The sequence below is a fragment of the Phallusia mammillata genome, chromosome 3 (assembly GCF_965637545.1).
Source record: "Phallusia mammillata chromosome 3, kaPhaMamm4.hap1.1, whole genome shotgun sequence".
Lineage (NCBI taxonomy): Eukaryota > Metazoa > Chordata > Ascidiacea > Phlebobranchia > Ascidiidae > Phallusia > Phallusia mammillata.
The window spans coordinates 24,586,119-24,606,652 of record NC_137254.1 but is presented as its reverse complement, the minus strand read 5'-3'; the positions used below and the strand labels follow the sequence as shown (position 1 = coordinate 24,606,652).

At 40.8% G+C, this 20,534-nt stretch overlaps 1 long non-coding RNA gene across 1 annotated transcript; it reads left to right on the top strand.

Moving 5' to 3' along the window:
• Positions 1-16,138: 16,138 nt before the first annotated feature.
• LOC145220225 (uncharacterized) lies at positions 16,139-19,557 on the top strand. Its single transcript, XR_013858038.1, has 2 exons — positions 16,139-16,421; positions 18,997-19,557. It is a non-coding gene; the product is annotated as an uncharacterized LOC145220225 (long non-coding RNA).
• Positions 19,558-20,534: the final 977 nt, after the last annotated feature.

The window sequence follows — 20,534 nt, the reverse complement described above, 5'->3', positions numbered from 1 at the left end:
CATAACTTCTTGAAAAATGTACTACTTGATATTCAGCGGGTACGGCAGGCTAATTTAAATCATGCAAACATGTTTGAGGATTTATTGAAAACATTTCCTTCTCTATTTTTGTGGACAAAATTTTCTGTAAACATCATTTATTTATCGACAGACGTGTGGGTCCTGCCTCAGCACTTGACCGACTAAAAGCGACAAAACAAAACATCATAAAAGACAACGAGAACTTAAACAGAAACGTTTGGCAAAGAAAAAATGACATTTCATGTTGTGCTAAAACAAAATCCTTTTATTAGACCTCGTTAGCAGCCGATCGGTTAGTGATCTAAAATACTTATTGCGGGGAAGCGATAACAAAGAAGAAAGAATACAGTGTCTTTCAAATCTAATGTCTAACCGTTTGAACATAAATTCACCTTAAAACCGGGTATGATTAAGGAACAAGACGTAACAATAGCTACTATGAAAAGAAGAAAAAATACAACAGCAGCAGACGTATTTTGGACACATGTGAACGAATGGAACTTTTAGCGGCGGGAACATTATTTATACGGGATATAGGCACGGTCAAAAGGTCCATTCCCTGCGGCCCGGTACAGGGCTCATAGGTTTTGCCCTTGAGCATCAGGACAAATATGACCTTGAACGTTTGAAGTACCAGTGAAGAGAGCGATAAAGCGACCATTGGATCTGGGCCATGACAACAGCTACATTTGTAGCAAGTGCTTTATTGACAATAAAAAAGAACACAGTTGCAAAATGTCTGTGCTGGTGATGGAGTTCTGTTAAAAGCGCGCTTGTTTCGCCGAATTAAGAAAAACAACAACGGCTTAGCTGTCTTACTTGGACAAGCAGAAAACAGAAGGCCGGGTCAATGCCAATGTCAATGTTGGATCGCCTAAGAGTGAAGCAAAGCCCGGAAATAAGGCCAAGGGGGCATACAAAGATAAGAGTAAACGTGGAAATAGCCTTGCCAGTTTGGCGACGTTGGACGGTGTAGATGCCAAAGGCTTGAAGTTTGTTTGAACAGCAGATCCCTACTGGGAAAACACTGCTGAATTAAAAGAGGCTTGTGTGTGGTTCTGGCAAGACAAAAAAAATTCGGAATAGCGTTTTTTTCGTAATTTTACCCTCTTGACCTGTAGCAAATTACAGGCCGGTGAAAAGAATGATGGCAAAGAGCCAGCGTTCAGGAATACAAAGTGTGTCACCACGAAAAACTAATTAGTATAATCATATCTAAAGGCGTTCCACAAATACGAACACCTATGTAAAAATCCGTGCTCCTTTACAAAAAGGTACAAATACTCTGGCGCACTTTTGTGTAAAAAGGTCGTCAAATAATATCAAGTACAAATATTAAAAAATACAAAAGAATGAAAATTAATACGTCGGGTGCATGGCAGCCCCGTGAAATCCCATGTGCCCCCCGGCTGTGGAGCAAGGCACAGCGCATTGCGCGACTCCAGACGAATCATAACCCCCATGCGAGGAATAGTGATACCCAAGTCCGGCCGAATGTCTTGAATTTAGCCCGATCTGATGTGCAGACTGAGCTCCGTTAATCGCACTGCCGTAACCGGTGCTGATCATTCCCGGGGTTGCAGTATAATAGCCTTGATGGTGAGCCCTGTGCGCTTCCAAAGTGCCAGGACTCTGGCAGGATGTGTAACTTCCAACAGCTGTTGATCCATGAGCAGAGCCAGTATGCCAATTTGCATTGTACGCACTGTATGGACCAAGATGATATTTTGCGTGGTGATGAACACCGAACCCAGGATAAGAATTATACACACTATCAACTAATCCCAGCATTGCGCGCGAAGGGTCGAGGAGGGAGCTTGCGGACCCTGGCGTCGGTCGGTACGGCCTTTTCATACGCCGACGCCGTCTGTAGTTGCCATTTTCGAACATGTCTTCGCAACTTGGGTCAAGCATCCAAAAATTTCCCTTACGCTCTCCGCCTCCCTCGCGTGGAACCTTAATGAAACACTCGTTTAGACTGAGATTGTGCCTAATGCTGTTTTGCCAGCCCTTCCGATTCTTCTCGTAAAACGGAAACTTCTCAACGATATACTGATAAATTCCAGACAAGGTAAGCTTTTTGTCTTGCGAATCCCGAATGGCCATCGCGATCAATGCAACATAGCTGTAAGGAGGTTTCTGGGTACGATTTTTGTCTTCCTTGTCCGCAATCTTTATTGTGGTATTATTGCACGGCTTTGAAACTATGCTACTGTTATTATTACTGTTTGCGTTTACAGTCTGTTTGTTTACCTCAGACACAGGTTTTCCTTTAGGACATGAATCTGTAGATTCATTGAGCTTAACCGACTTGAATGTTGGAGCAGTTTTTCCAGTTTTTGGATCTTTAGATTTTTTGGCTATGGGTACTTTTCCATTTGCCTTGCTACTGGCTTCATTCGGTCCCAATGGGCGTTTGGGTTTAACGTCCAGTGCCAAAGGCTTACTTTGTTCTTTACAAGGATGACTAAATGCACTTTGTCTGTCTTCTGTTAACGTTGGTTCATTTGTCTGTACATTTTCGTATTCTTTTCCATTGACAGTACCAATGCCGTTGACAAATTGATGTGTATGGTTTGCTTGGTTTGGTGGTGATGAATGGTAGCCATTACGTATAATATAAGGATTATCATTACCATCTTGTCGCTGTGACATTGTACCTAAATGACCAACCGGTTGTTGATACCCCGAAGTTGGTGAATTATCAACCGAAACTGTGCTACAACTGTTGATTTCTATGTTGTTGTTGTGGTTGCTTGTGGCAATATGTGGCGATTCGCAGGAATCAGCTGATAGGCGCGAGTTGGATTGGCGCGCAGTCACTGCAGGTTGGCACTGATAAGTTCCATGGTGTTCACCTATTTCTGAGGCAGAGCTGCCTGTTGATGGGTTGTAATTTCTGCTTTCAACATGTGGATAACTTTCATAGCTGTGACTTTCAATCATTTGAAACTGATGGTTGTAGCTTGGTGATCGGTTTCGGCTTTGGTTGAGGGTTGAAGGAAGACTGTTGTGAACAGGTACGCTATGATTTTCTGCAATAGCGTGGTAGTGTTGTCCAATATGGCCGAAATACTCAGAACCATAAGCACTGCGTTCATCGTAAGGCAGTTTACTATAGGCTTGTCGATAGGGATCTGTTGGGCCTGGAATCGGAGGTCGATGTTCATATTCCATTGCAATGTTAACAATATACAGATTATAACAATAGATTATGAGTCATGTATGGTAACGGATTGTCTGAAATCAATATAGTATGTTACTTGCAAAAGGTTGTAAGTTTTTACAAACATCTATTGTTCAGCAACTAAAGATAATACATTTTTTCTTTAGTTAGTCGATTGCTGGTACATTGTGTTAAAAACTGTGTATTATAATAAGGGAAGTTGTAGCAAATAATAACAACTGTTAAGTTTCACTGTATATAGCAGCAAAATGGGTCATAGATATATTCTGTCATATATATTTACACTTGCATACATGTGATTCTTTTGATAGCTCCTGCATGTTGTTTTGTTTTTTACATGCACAACTCATCAACGATTTTTACATAAGCATATGAACCACTCTTCTTAGTTGTTGTATGGTATATACTTTTAACTTATTTTAAAGTTTTATTGTAACGATTATTACTTTTTGCTCAAGTTAAGCATTTTATGTAGTTTAATGTGTTGTTGGACATAGTAGTTACGTATTATTTATAGGATATGATCATTTTCATTTTTTATAATATTCATTGACAACAGAATAGAATAGCAATAAACATCAATATTACAACATTCAATAGCTATGGTATAATTTAAACTACAGGTAGTCACTAAATACAAGACATACCAACAAAACCTAACATCTGTCCAGCTACCAGAACACTTTGCAAATATCATATCAACTGCACTTGGTTATTACTATCAGCCACATGACCACTGCAAAAATATCAGGGCTGCCCACCCAGCATCGCGTGCCTTTCAAAGACACCACCGTCCTCACTGCGATTAATTCATCTCCCTGCTCACCGTCGTCCATCAGAAACAACGTACCGACTCGCGACGTTTTTGTGTACGATTCAAGCGCGAAATATTGTGGCGTTGCTTTTAAAGTTGCCCGCTTCTGGGACCGAATTAAAGGGTCCCGGGTCACGGAGTACGGCAACGGGGATTGTCGGTGCCTGGTCGCGCTGTCGTTCACGCTAGAATCCGCGTTTGTGTGTGTGTTAACTCGACAAGGCACTTCGAGAACAGGGGTGGCGTTCGAGCGCATGATTACTAACTTGGCAAAGGAATACACACGAGTGGCCGACCCCCGGTTCGCAAATGGAAACGCTGCTCTTCCAATCGCCCCATTCAAACGGCTAAACAAATAAACTCTGTGTGGGTGTGTGGCGACCCAACTCCGGGGTTTAAAATCCGATTAGTCGATAGTTTGCAGGCTAAGGATTACTAGGCACGCGTATGCGCCGAATGACGCCACACGACAGAACGTTTATGCTTTGACTTATACTTCCGAAATTTCAAACCGGTTTGAAACATGCGTTCTATTCGTTCTAGCTCGCGGAAACGTTTTTTCCAGGACCGGATACGCATTAAGTTTCGGCAATGGGTTTTTTGGCACCGAATCGATTGCGGTTTTTCAACGGCCGAAGCTGACATTCGCGAATATGACTCGAGTTTTTAATGTACATCAGACTCACCCAGGTAGTCGAGGGAGCTTCAACTGTGTTGATTCCATACCGGTCTCAAATTTTCTGTCAATCATAATCACGCGACTACCATTTTTTCTGGACTCACTTGTATTTTGTAAAGCTGTCCAAGGCAAGCGTTTTATTGATTTCGGTTAAGTTATAGATGCGGCATTGCCAGTTAACCCGAATGCGTTACTGCCTTCGATATAGCACGGTCGATTTGTTATTATTTCGGCAATACATCTGATCTAAGTGCAAAAGTACCTAAATGTCGGACAGAAATAACACGTAAACACATTTTGTTGCTGGTGTATGTGCAACTCTTCCTCCAAAAAGGAGGTTTGGTCGCAGTGGAAGGTTCAACTGGCGGTCGAGGCGCTTATACTTTTTCACTTCATGTTATCTAATGAGCGAAAGACTGTGCCTCGATGCGGCCATATGTCGAGGCTTTAATTGGTGCACGACTCGGGAACCATAGTTTCGCGGTCACCAAGACCGTGCGAATATGAGCCGAGAATCTACCGCGCCCGTCCTGGCGAGATAAACGCCACTTTTTGCTTGTCAATCTTAAATGGGGAAATAGTGAATAGTTGACGAATTAGCGGAATTGCCCCGTCGAATTTTGCCTGATCTGGCTTATGATTTAACACCGACGCCTAGGCAAGGCGCTGCGCGGGGTTCTTCTGCCGACGTAAAAATGTTGCCATTTTGCTATGAGCGACCAACAGCACATTGCGCAAAATACGAATTTCTTCTTCATCAGAAAAAGTGTTCGCTAACGTGATTTAATGTATTGATAAAGCGATTTTTTCAAATCTGAAAACGTTCCTCACATTTTGGCACTGATTTGAAGCACAAAATTGCAAATATAAATTAACTACATCTCTACTTTTTACATCACCTCAACAAAATTCGACCTCAAATTGCTATGAATAAATAAACTTTATCTGTGCTGAGTTTACCACATGACGTCAACAGTATTTTGCACTGTGCTCAGATTTTAAAACGAAATACGCTTGGCAAATGCGTCTCTCAGCGTGCAACGTTTTAAGGTTGTCGTTGACATATATATATAAACGGATGGTCGCGATGTCGCGGTCCGTGACATTGTTCCAACGCCGCTGACAGCGACTTGCCAAAAACAAATGTTTACGCAGGATTTGAGCGACTACAACGTTCTCCTGTTCCGACTTGGGACCCCACGCGCAGCCCGGTAATAAGATATCATCGCAATCAACGCAGTTACTTTTAGGACGAGTGGCGTTAACGCTTTCAGTCATCGCAGATTTTTACCCCGCCACGCTTTGTGATCGCGAATAAGCGAGCGTCGAGAAGTCGATGCTGCCTCGAAGAGCTTGTCACGTACCGTTAATCGTGGCTGCGCTAGAAGTCGTGGGATCAAACCCTTGGTTCACCTACGCGAAATGAAAAGGTCAAACCACGCCGCCGTTGTTGGAGCAATCGTCAATTAATACGCTACCGTTGGTCGCTCCATCACTTATTCCATGGTTTTTTGACGGGCAAAAAATTATTGGTCGGTTGAGATCCATTTTGCGCCACGCGTATTTTATGTTTTACGTGTTAAACATATAAACACCAATGAGTAAAAATGGGTCTTAATTGTGTATACAAACTCAAAGTATGCTGCACAATCTATTCCACACATTTGTTTTGTTGCATGTTAAACATGTTCAATTGTGCTTAGCGCTTTGCCGGCGATTGTTTTAGGCAACACTGTGTATACAAGACTAGCTATTTTAACTTTGGGGTAAAAGCATTTGGGTGGATCATAATCTAATCTTAGTTGCTCGCTTCACGCGTTTCTGCAAACCATAAATCGCTCGTGATCTGCAAACGCTCCTAAAACGATCCCAACGGCGAATTCAAAAGCAGTAATTGAATTGGCGTGGCGTTAGCAGTGGCCAAAGCGCCGCCATAGCACCGTGACGACGTTTAATTAGGGTAACGCTCGATGGCAACTCGAGTACAAACAGATGGCTCTTCCATGGCAAGGAATTCACTAAAATTGAGGCAGCGCAGTTCCGCCGAAGGCCGCCGCGCTATTTATTTTTGTTTGTGTGCGTTTCTTGTCACCATGCCGCGTGAAGATGAAAGTCCGGGGCATGGCCTTCGCGTCGCAAGCGCGAGGAGCGTCCGTGTCGCAAATCCGTGGCTTAATGCGGGGGTCCAAGTGGGTGAGCTACCCCCATTTTTACCCAGCCCCATATTGCGGAAACCTCGCACGAGCTACAGTCGTTTTTTTCGCGCTTGGTATAGTCGGGAGTGTCTCTTGGTGTTTAAACAAATACACCTAAACAAAGGCAGAGTTTAAGAATTTTTTCCTTCTGTTCCTTTTATTTACGAAAATTAATATACCGCTCTTAAAAAAGGTGATAAATTTATTGCTTTTCTTTTTGACATTTTGGATTTATTTTTGGTACAAATTGGTGGCCAATGCTAAAGCGAATGTGGAATTAGAATGAAACAGGTTCCCCGACTAGTTATGATTAAAACTTTTTGGGGGACTTAAAAATCTTTCCAAATTTTTTTGGTGGTTATAATAAAGGTAATGTGGGCCCAATAATGTGTGAGCATTTGTTGCGGCCGTTAAAATATGAACAAACTCGCCAACAGTTATTTCGCGGTAATTCCACGCAAAAGCACTGGCGGGCTTGTTTTGAAAATGGCGCGCTCCAACACGTGTATTGAATTGGAGCGTTTATAAACAGCTTTTGATTGCGATTCTGTCTGAAAGTGGCGTTGTGAGTTCTAGATCTGACATACAATGAATTCGTTGACAGACGCCTATAACAACCCATGGGTGCGGTTAATTTGCCGTTAAGTCTTACTGTCATTAGGTTGTTAGAGGTATTGTTAGACATTGGACTTGGTATACTGTATTGTTTGGGTCCACGAAACTATTTTGAATTTTTTTTAAAAATAAGTAAGTTATGTATGAACTAAAATTGTCTGTGGATGAAAAGTATGTACCAAGAGTCGCACTTAAAAATTCCGAATTCAATAAATTTTATCCCATGCGTTTTTTAAAACTGATTTACAAATTTATACACTAAAACCTAAATACTAGATTTCCACATCAAAATATCAATTGAGTTATCTTGGGTAATTTTTGGAAAGTACTTTAGGGCACGTTTCATCGACCAACGTTTTACGCCCTGCTTCACAATGAAACTTAATTTAATTTCAATATTTGTCTTTTCAGTCCCGTGTCTTTTGCACAAAGGGACAAAGCGAAGCCATTACTTAACACTTTTTGAAAACATACACACACTTATTGCTTGGACAAAATATATGTGTTTAATTGCAGCGATGCGATGCGGTATACGGCTATTTTCGGAATTTAAGCATTCCGGTTTTAGTTCGATGAGTTTTAAGTTTTGAAACTCGTTTAAGCAGTACGAGTGTCAAAACTGGTAAAAAAATGGCGCCAATATTTTTTTTCTGTTTTTCCTGTAGCTATATCACCTAATGATACAGACGGTTGAACGGTTGTCGTCTCAACATTTTTTGGTCAGATGCGATGCGATGTGGTGTATTGTATATACTGCGCAGTAGTTTAAAATGACCAAAGTCATCGTATTATCAAATCACCGTTTGTGCCCGATAGAATTCCGTTTGCTGCCAAGGCGTGACGACGATGCTGCTCTTTAGAGCCACGAACTGACGCTTAGCTGCACTTGAAAATGATTGGGGCTTTTAAGTAGTCGATTTCACATCAACAGATTCGCGCCGCCTCCATATATCTTTTCATATGCGACTTGACGAATCATCGGAAATAAGGCCAGCAATGCTTCGATATGCCCCCAGTGAACTGGAATCCAAAGACGCGGGGGTTGGTCTAACTGGGGTCCATGTGGATGTGTTTACGTTAAGCTGTCACGCCAACACTAAACAACGCGCCACTTTTTGACCACACTCTCGCTAGTCAAAGAGGGCAATGAGTATAAGCCCTTAGATTGGCCCAAAGACTAGCAGGTGTCCTTGGCGGTTGTACACAATTTGCGCGGCATTTTGCGACACAGGTGCTAACTGGTACTGGCGCATCAACAAAAGCGTTCATTGTGTCAAGCTGAAAAACCGGGCGAGAGTTGCGTATCCCCAACTGCCGAGCGTCCTGAAAAGGTCAAGTTCTCGGCGCTACTTGAAGCGTGCCCATTGGTCTTGTGGGGACAACGCGCCACCTCTGTCACCTTTGCTGTTTGATGCAATTCCGACTGTAAACAAGGTTTATACTAGGCCAAATGGGCACCTGCCTGATTTGTAGCCAACATTGCTGTTTTATTTCATTGATAAGATTTGTTTTATCGATAAGTGCGTTTTGTATAAGGTTATAACTTAGCGTCAAATATTTTTAGTCAACAAGCATGTATTTAATTTTTTGTCATCGCTGGCTTTTGCTACAGGTATTTTAAACTATTAAAAGAACGCCAGCAAACGAATCATTATTATAGATGATTTATTAAATGAGATTCGTTTTGTGACGAATTTCATAACCTATTTAATACATAAACGCCACGAACTTTTTAATCGCTGGTATGACTGATTGGAAAACGACAATTGTCACCATTAGCGTCAGTGAAAACAATAAAGTTTGTCAAAAATGACCATGATATTAGTTGGGCTAGTTTTTTATCATCTAAAATCACTTTTAGGGGTAATTTGGGGTTTCTTCTAAAATTGAACATTAAAAAAAGTTCTCGTTAAACAGTGTAGAACTTTTTACAATCAACCATAAAACGACTCACCACCAAAACTTTATTTTTCGTCAGTTTCTTTTACCTTAACATTACTATTTACCTTGAATTTTTGAACGTTACGCCCCTCTTCCCACTTCTAGCATGAAAAGTTTCCTTAATGAAGCAAAACGCCAGGTTAAACCCAGTTACAATTTTGTCCATTTCTCCATGTTTGTTTTTACCGTTAGTAGAAGGCTTAAAAGGGAGGTTATTGCGTTTTACGTCACTTGTTGTTCTCACCAATTCGTCTCCTGCCAATTTATCAAGATTCTGCTGTCATTGGGAGAACTTAACCAGTCTTTACTGGGTGACTTGCGTTTCGACCCTTCTGCTGCTAAAGAGAATTTGTAAAACAACATTTTTTGGCACCGGCGAATGCCTGCATTATTTTTTACCTAGTAAGGCAAAAACATCACTAAATCAACTTAAACTGGGTTAAACATATTCATACTGGGATCAGCACTGAAGCGTCGATGTAGGCCTGGCGTACTATAAACTTGGTTAAGTTTTGCTTTTTAGTACGCCTGTAATTTACATTCGTTTAGATGGAATATGGATTGTCTTAAAAGAGTCGTACTTAAATGAATTGTCACAACCACAGTTTTGAGAGCACAAAAACGTTTAAATTAAACAAACCCGGTTTGACAGATACCTGAACCACTGTTCAAATCTAATAACCATTGCACGAACCAGTTTCAACACTCACCTTGAAAATATTTCGTGCAAACCACCAATCGCAAACCATTTTCAATGCCGCTGTTTTTCTTAAATTATGCCCTAAGCTTGTTCAAAAATTTGGGTACAAATTGCACATCTGTGATATTAGCTTATGAATAAATCAGTTCGCTTTGTAACAAACGGGGTGTTCAAGCACTGCACACGAAATCAGCAATGTCAGAATTTTTTTATACCGTGCAAACAATATGGCGGCGACAGACAAAACGGCAAACAATCATTCCCGATTTTTCAATGATTTTTTGCGCCCAAAAAGATATTAATCCGGCAAAAGTTTTATTTATTTAGATTTAACAGAGTTTTCGACTTTTAAAACACTTTATGTGAATAGTTATGGTTACATAGCGGAATAGTTAAGAAGCAGCCAGTTTTTTTTTGCTTTGCAAAGCGTATTGTTACAAATGTTTTCACATGAGTATAAATAGCTTTGGTGGTATGGATTGCCTGACAGGGACTTCATATGGCAGCCATCCGTGGTCACAATGCTAACTTCTGTCGAGTCGGGGAAAAAATAGAAAAATGGCTGACAGCCATCAGTTTAATTGCTGATAATGCGCACTCCCGTAAACACTTAACATATAGATAATATTAATATGTATTTGAAAGAAAATACGCCGCACTGTTGAAGCTGTGTTTAAATGCATTTATCAAAAAAACAACTCGACCTAATCGACAAGAATTTAACTGTACAAACGTGATTTTGGGAGCAAATTTCCCCTGAAGCTTGTCTGCTAAATAAATTAGTCATTATCAATATATCTCTCATGTAATCTTGGCTATCAGGTGCAAATGAACCAGAACCTATCCTGTGCAATGTGTCCTCGCACCGCATTGCTGTATCTTTCAAACCAAAAATATCTGCCGACAAACAATACCTTCTTATTTTTTTGCACCAAAATGTAAACGACAACATGGTCACAGCTTTGCTTACTAACTGATCATCGAATTGCTAGCTTAACTGTCTCAGGCGCTCGGGGTTCAATAAAGCGCAGGCGGCGATGTTTGCAGAGGATTAGATCACGTCGAGTTTCGACAAGTGAACCCCAATTATTGGTCACGCCGCGCGACCCTAAACTCTTATTGTCTAACAAGAATTAGTCAAGGCGTCGTTGCTATTCACATAAACAAACCGATATTGCTACTACACACCTGTGACAATTCGGATCATCGTAAGCAAACAAAGCATTCAGGCAGACGCTTGTATCTCATACTGAAGCTTGTAGCGAGTACACTGTCTCTCGTATTTGCCGTCAACCGTTTTTCTAATCGCGAACGGTACCTTGCTCTCACGAACGTGGCCTCGGCCGTCGGGCTAAGCTGGCGGTAAGTTGGAAAGTATTCGATGCGTGGAAAGCAGCGAAAAAAGCTTGCACAAAACCCTGGGTAGCGTTTGCCAGCAACGACATCAATAGACCTTCCACAATACCCCATGTCACGGTCACGTGATCGCACTTCATGACTCTTCCATCATCAATATGACGTAATACATAAGTGAAACACAGTGACCCGATCAATTCACTACGAGCCCTATAGTTTTTAGTGTTGACCGCTATAGGCCAAAGGGGTATCAGGGCGCAGCGAGCTTGTCGATTGACATGAGCGGCCCGCCGGATGCCAAATATCAAAAATAAAGGCCATGCGCCATTTGAGATCTTCTTCCATCAGCGCCGCTTCGCACATTGCAGGTTGCCTGTGCCTTGGCTGAGGGGTTGGACAGGCAAAAGGCACGTATTCGTCCATCGTCCTCGGTGCTTGTAGGTTGATGATTTGCGATGGCGCGGCGCGTGACTGATGGAAAATAATACCTCCCTGAATTTATTGGACGTTAGTGCAATATTTATCATTTTCCGGTTTCGTTTAATGCGGGTTTCTTTTAGTAGAAAACTTGTTTTGGTTCCTTTCAAGATTAAAACGCAAAAAACTGAAAGTTATATTTATTAATCTTGTGATACAAAACGAAACGCTAGTATTTATGGACAGCATGATGCACCAGACGCAATTGAAGACGATACTGATTTTAATTCGATAGAGGGGAGCATATGTTATAGCTAAAAATATGAGTATTGATTGGCATCTTTTAAACCAATGAACATGCCAAAAATATGTTTGCTGATAATCATTTTACCATTAAAATTCAGCATCACTAATAGCACATTTCAATGATTCAATGATCCGACAACTTTTTGTTTGAACAAACTAACGGTAATAGTCATGCGTACGGCTGTTCTTTTGCCACGATGTATACTCAGTGCTGGATTAACCATTAGGCAAAGTAGGCACGTGCCTACGGGCCAGTCAAAAATCCAGGCCGTAGAAATTTAGTCATGTTTTCAAAACAATTATTTTGTGTATTGAAAGCGATCTACTCCGTAAGATTGACCCCCAAACACTAGTTAACGCGTTTTCAATCGCAAAAACGCGCAAAGTTGTTATTTAGTTAGACATACGACCAAGTCACGGTACCCTGTGTTATAGTTGCAACAACGATTTTTGTGACAATGCTTTGGCAACACTGATAATTCTAATTTTTCAGTTTGCACTGATTTTCGGGCCACTTATAAAATGTGCCTACAGGCCAGCAGACCCTTTATCCGGCACTGTATATACTTTTTATCAGTTATAGTAACTGATGAAGTAAAATAATCGTTCTTGTAATTAGCGACAACCTAAGCATATTCTTTTAATCTGAATAAAATAAGCAGCCTTTTTCCGAGTTCATTTTACAGGTAGCTTGATGTCTATGTGGGTATTTATTGGACTAAAGTAATAATGTTTCATGATCTCCTCTTATTTCATATGTACAGTTGTTATTATTGACCAAATCCTACAATAGGGAGGGACGCTGACCATAAGACCGCGTATATCTCAGTATGTCAGTCATGGTAATTGCGCAAATCAGCAAGAGCAGCGTTTTCCTGGTAATACTTTGTGGAGCAGATCGGGTAAAGCGACAAAGATCGGGAGTAAGCTAACGTACTCCCAACGGAATGCGAAAACAAATCGCACAAAATCTGATTCGGACATCTCCTATGCTAAACAACGTTCATAGAACAACTTACTAACTTTCGAGAGAATGTTTACGTCTGGAAACTCAAGCAACAACTTACATACGCACTAACGTTTGCTCAATTGTACCAAGAAACGCATGGTTTAATTGAAAATAGTTTGTTTATTATTTTATTATTAAGGTTTTGGTCCGATTTTTGCTGAGCACATATATTTTTTGCATACTACATGTTATAGTACTGTTTAACAAAGGTTAAGTTAGTTACATCTTAATCATTTTCTGGGAAATGAAAAAGACTCCTTTCTTTCCAAACCAGTGTATTGCCGATCCTTGCCAAGCACAACCTTAATCATTTTAGCTGATAAAGTAATAACTGCGTTTTAAAGTGGGCGTTGAATTTTTTTGGCCTATGATCCAGCTTTTCTTTTCAACTGAAGATCCCAAATGTCAGAGAACCTGGCCATGACACGCTAAAGATGTCATACGCCTATGTTTTACGTTCAAAACAGCGATTTAGTCACGCGATCGGATATATCCGCCGAATTCCCGTTTTCTACAGGAAGGGTTAAGTTGCTTTGTAATTACAACGGGTGTCAATCGAAAGTAGGCGGCCTGTGACTGGAAGAATAACTTTCGGGACATCAGAACATCGATTTCGAACACCACCCATATATTCTTGACGTCTGTTTTCGATGTTAATGTTTTATCTCGCCAATTGATATTTCCTTCGCGTGCACTTGGTAGCTTAGCATGGATAATGATCTGAATGCTATGTTTGGGCTGTGTAATCCATTCAATTGGCTTTTTTTGTTGTAGAACTACCCTTTTAAATCAGCTTTATAAAATATTGGCTGAAATTGTCCCAGTCGCTTAAAACAACAAAACTGGGTAATATGTTTCAACAATTAAAATTCCATAATTTGTCAAATTTTACTACGGTTACAACTAAAACTTTTTATTTGTACTGTGTTAAATACTCAAAGGGATGCAGTATGGAATTGTTCACGCGACAAACAACACTGTGTTATTAGCAAACTTATTATTATTGACTTTGATAAGCTGAAAACTGAAGATACCAGTTAGGCGAAATATGTATTTATTGGAAATCGTTTTTCATTCTCATTTATTATTAACTTTTGCATTAACTTTGATCAAATAATACTAATATGTGTAGAATAATGCCTACAGCAAAGTAAAGCGCCTTTTTGACCCCCCCTCTTTATGTTAGTAAAAAGCGATGGACGACCAAAGCAGCTTAATTAGCGTCTCGGCGACTTCACATTTTACGCCACGCTTGAAGGATTTGGAATTTTTATTAGACTATTTCACCCAGTAAGCCACAAACCCTAAGCCCGGTTTAGGCGACAAGCGCGCCGTTGTCTCGTGCCCCTCATTGCGCCCCTGTCATTTCCGATGCATTCCTCCGAGCGAAACCTACTTTCGAGTGCCGAAGCGAGAGACCACCTACACTGGGGTGAGACGCACGCGACAACCCTCCGTTCAGGGTTGGGTAAAGTCGAAAATGCTTTAGGAGCTCTGACAATAAGGTTGTCGTGAATCACTGTTCGAGATAGGTGGCGGAACTTCGCATAAAATAGTAAACGAAACGGTGTCATTTCTTTCAATTTCAACCTTGTATTTGTCGGTTCTAAAATTTGTACCCACCCTATACGTTATGTTTTGTCCAAAAAGCACATATCGTTACATAGAATAAATAATTATCTTTTTATCTTTTAAATTGGTTTTATATTTAGCATGTTACACAAATGTGTTACAATCATGTCGAGGTTGTATACCATTTAAAGCATTTAAATTACAAAAGCATACTTTAGAAATCATTCATGACTTTGAAATAAGGAAAAGGCTCGTACACTTGTCCGCCATTTTACTGAAACCAGCAACTTATTTTGGATCCCACACGAAGTATGCCTCATTGTACAGTATGTATTATGGCAGGGATGGCCAAACTTTTTTACCAGAGGGCCAAATTTGCAACTGTCTTGCCATTGGAGTTTTTTTGTTGTAACTGGTTGCCATCTTTATTAAAATATATATTGTAGTAGCATAACAATAAATAACACCATCTTGTTTACACTTGTATTTGATAAAAGGTTTATATATGTTCACAGTGGTAAATATGGTGCTTGGAAAAAAAACCAGGCAAGGTGTTCGGCGGGCCACCACTGTATTATGGAGACCATTAACATAAGAATATGTGTGTAAAACTCGGCTCTAACCTAAACGATGGCGCCGGCTTTAGCGCGATCTGAAAATCCGGTATGCATGAAGTGCAAACGCTATGTTACATTTTACATTTTTTTCGCTATGTGCAAGAAGCGTTCATGGAGGCTATGGTACAGTACATGGTTGCCACACATTTTCTTTTAAACATTTTCTGGCAATTTATAATCAACTGCATCAAGATCGATTTGCGGGAACCCAAGGAAGCAACGAAAAGAGGGCGGGGGTTAAACGTTTTTTAAAACATCTAAATTTTTTGTTATGTTCCGGGTTTGTGCCATACTTCATTACTACAGTTTCTAGTAACTAACCACCTTTGAACCTGCTAGTACTCCGCACAAAGGAGTAATGCACGGCACAAACAAAACTGCAATATTTTAGCGATATAACTATCTTTAATACAAAACTGAATAAAGTTTGTTGCATTAGGTTATTTTGTATTGCTCTTTTCAGTTACGACAACGCAAGCGCCACCCACCGACACGCGCAATATTCGATGATGTCATGACCATGAAGACACGGTGATCGTGGCTATGAATTCCAATCCGTGCGAAGCGTAGTGTCCACTAATGTCCAGCAGAAGCACTGTTGACCTCCACCATGGCCGAAGTACAAGGGACAATAGGTCAGTCCGCCGCGCGTGTGTTCAGGCCCTAAGCTGTGTGTATACAGGGCTATGTCAAACAAGCAGGAGCGAGACGGCCGCGACAGGGTTAAACGATGTCTTTGTAACCAAATGCCAGCTGTGTCGTGTAGCCCTTCACTGTCCAGACATTCAACCCAACGTTAGCGGTCATGGATCAAGTGAAGGGGTCTTTGCCGCGCGGCGAGTCGGTAGCATCGCTAGATTCGGCTTGTTTGCATAGACTCCGCCTGTCAACTGCGGGGTCAAGAACACGCGGGGATAGAGCCCTCGAATCGCCGCTTAACGTGAGATGGGGCCTCGTTGAAAACACATACTTTCGGTCACTTACGAGATCAGGTAATTTGTCACTGGTGACATTTTCTTTTGACTTTATGGGACCGCTATCTTAATGACAGCGCCTGTTAACCTTAGCATGTTGTGTCGTGAGTAACTAGAGTATACCGAGCACATTTACCCGATCAATGTAACTGCATACATTGACAACTCATATTGGGATCAAATACAGTTTAACTTGAAAAGTTACAAACAAAACTTAATAAACGCATTTATTAAAAGGGGTTTTGTTTGTTTGTTTATTAAATAAGCTGTTTGCAAAAAACTAATTACAGTCCTAATAATGTGCTTTCGTCAGCATCAAGACATGATTTGATACTATGTGAAGTTTTTGGTGTCCACTGTAAACGTCTCTGATGTCAATTCTTGCGACGAGAATAGACTGTCCCATGGCGTGCTCAGTAAACTGACCTTGAAAAGTGAACAAGGTCAAGCTTTTGCCACGGGGTCAGTCGCCAACAGGCCGCCTGACTGACACATGGAACTTCCTGCTATCTCATTTTCCCACCGTTCTTTACTCACAAGCTTGGTCGTATGTTATAGACACTGGACAATTAAAATCGCTGTGGTTTTTAATGTTTTTTTTGTAAATCGGATCTAATAAAAGTTTACTTTTGTGACTGGTACATGTAATCGCGTAACGAACTTGACCACGTGGCGTACTGGCATTTGTGAGCTAGAATCTTTAGAACTGAAAAACTTTAGCATTGATAAAGGATTTGCTATGAATTATTTTTTTATTCGCTTGGTTTATACACAAACTAATATCAAGACCAGGTTATGCACATTTGCATAGTTGTTTAAGAAAATTTAAACATGACGAGCGATTCTATTATATTGACCCGCATGCAATGATTGATCGCTCTTAAACCGCTCGCAAGTGCGCTATCAAGTGGCTTTGATCCGAAGGAATGCGCCAGGGCACACTTTTACGTGACATCCGACAACAAACATCTTTCAACAGTCATGTTCTCAGGCCTCACGTAATCCGATACAAGTTGCCCACGCGACATTGGCTTCACTCAGCGCCGTATTTACCACCAGCGTAGATCGGACGCGGTTAAAACGCCCAGGTGTGGCATCCCGTGATATTGGGCTTTGGTATTCGTCCTTATACGGTGGATGTGTCTATGAAAGCCCGTTTGAGCTACGATACCAAAGAATACTGAGTTCAAAGTCACAAGGGTTATCTCCCGTGCCGAATTTCAACGTGTATCCTCCCATTGACAGTCGAGGGTCCCTGAAATCCACTGGGCTAATGGGGACTAGTCCACGGGCCCCCGACACCGTTTTATCATGCTTAGGAGCCTCTTAGGGCCTAGGATGTCACCCTGCCCCTCGCGGCATGTTGATGTATGTCCGGTGCTGGAGCCGCGTGTTGCGTGTTCGCTTTCATTTTCGTTTGGTTGTTGGTTTTGCAGTCCACCTCAGTCATGTAGGGTTATCCGTGTGGTAACCGGGTTCGGGCCCGATGCCAGAAACTTGCATTCCGCGGTCGCAGCGGAAAAGTAGAAGGGATGAGGCGAAATGACCGTAAACATAAGCGCATGACCTTTGCATACACAACACTGAATACAAAGAGAAAAGCTATTTTTGGCCAAGACTTGTTTGCTTGTGAATATACCTTAATCCACACACTGAAATAAATCATTGTTAAACATCCTGTTAGCCTGATGTTTTGTGACTATCTTTGTTTTTGTTAATTACTTTTTATGTTTACTCCAAAGCGTTTCAAAAAAACGGCCTTGGACGAGTGCATCTATAAGTATAACAAGCATAAAACAAGTTGTTCTACTTTCACATTACAGGAAACTGTATGATAGTGATTGTATTCTTCTGAAAACTATTTTTCCTGCCACATATATTCACCGACGTACTAGCATTTATTTTAACCCTTACCCTTTCTTGACACGGGCGAATCATTTAGGAGATTATGTACTGAGCGCACGTGACTCTTATGCAGGGTTCGCTTGCAAGCGGTAACGCGATGCTATGTAGACAAGCGTAATTCTCTTATCCTTAACGTCTTGTCTTTATCCGGTCCCGACTCCCCTAAAGGTTATGGTCGACATTGGGTTAACCTAAGACCATTCTACTCTTTCAAACCGTGGCGTTTTCAAGATTGAAGCAACAAAACTATGATTTAGTAGTTTCGCTTAACTATACAATGTCCCTCAAAATGCACCTGAACAGTGACGAACTAAGATGTGATTAATCAGGCAGTTAGGATTGTAAAATACACGCATAACAGGTCGAAAGGAACCGTAGTATGTAAAGTTTTCTTAACTTGTTATTGGTTCATCTCCAAAGATGGAACCATTGACACCCAGATCTTTAAAGAAGCGAATTTGTGCCTTGAAATTTTTTAAAATATCAACGTCATCGTCTGAACATTTCTTTGATAGCAACGAGTTGAAAAACATGATTTACAAATTTTGGGGTGGACGTCCAATTTTAATGAATCCGGAAATGCAACGTCTCTCGTCACCTACTTAGTTGACAGTAGCACTCGTAAATACACCCAGCTTCACTTTGTACCAATATTGCAAGCTTTTAACAAATCAAACATTTATTGCAGCTGAAGCGTGTAACAGCCTCAACGGAGAAGATCCGCTTTACACATTTGTTAAGCCCTCGGAATTCCTTTTCTGACCAGCGACGGGTGCCTTTCGCTTCATATTCTTTGCCAAGCGCGTCCACACCTGTCAAAGTGATATTTGCACAACGATAAATTGCCTCCCGACCCCAAGGACTTTGTCTGTTTTGTAATCCCTGTGCATACAAGTCGTTAGTGCCAGAAAGTGGGACCACCTTCTTCGGTCGACTTCAAATGGAGCTGACATCATACTTGTTTTAAGGTTTTTTGACAGTTTTATTTTCGTTTTAACTTTTAACATTTCTTTAAGGTTTACTGTACATTCTTCCTACGGAATATTGAAAAAAATACTCTGTCCAGCTTTGAGCGACTTTGTAAGATGAAAAAAAATGTTGCCTAGATAAAGACTGAATAATGCAATATTTTGCTGTCAGTGGACACACACACACAAATATCATTGACAAAAAGAAAATCATGGACAATCATTTTCAGGTACATATCAAAATTAGCGTTCACAATTATTGTGTTATTTTAGTGATTTAATAAGGCTATTACATTAATTCTTTTATGTTTAACATGCAAATATATTCTACGATAAATTTTTCTCATACTCAATTTAAACTCAAAATATTTGTTGCAGAAATATATTTTTCGAGTATTTCAGTTTGTAGCATTTTGGCGGAAGACTTCGTGGGCGATCAGAGATAAAAGACGCGTTGCTTTGTTTTTGAATCTTTGCCCCACGCGCGGTGAAAGTGGAAAATGTCAAGGGTCGGCCAAGTGGCTGCCTTTATTGTCGTTTGTGTCCTAAATGTCCCCACTTCCTCTGTCTCACATCTTCTAACGGATTTGTTATGACATTTTGCGACGTCACTCCAATCTTGTTCTTTGAACGGTTTTTGCTCTATTGGCGCATCTGTCTTTTCGACTGTTGTCCATTAGCTTTGCTGCTTACATACTGACACATTCGGTTATTTTCTACATCACGCGTGCATGAAAAAAGCATACCTATATAACTTAGGCGCTGCAGGAATGTGGTGAACTGAACAGATTTGCTGTTCCATTAGTGTACATACAATTGTTTCAAGAACTTAATTATCTAGTAGGCCTATGCTGTCGACTTTCCATAACATCATTTTTTTGTTTTATATTGGATTTTTTTCGGTTTCGTTAACGGTAGGTGTATTTAAACTTTTGGTTATAACTCCCTCAAAAATGTATAAGCATTAATTTTTGTCAACCACCGAAATTTTACAGAAAGCAACAGCAGCCATCAATCAAGTCACCCCAAATTACCCAGTGTCAAAATACACCACCAAATTGTAACACTGGTAAGTTATTTCTCAAAAAGGTAAGGGACCAACGATGAGAATGAAAGCTCGGTCCCAAATTGACCGTGCAACTCTGAGTTGTATCAGCTGCCACTGGAAATCTCCGGGACGACGTTGACTTTGGTAGTCTTATGAGCGAACACTCCACGAATGTTTTGACGGACTAAGTGACAACACGAGTTGCCACAT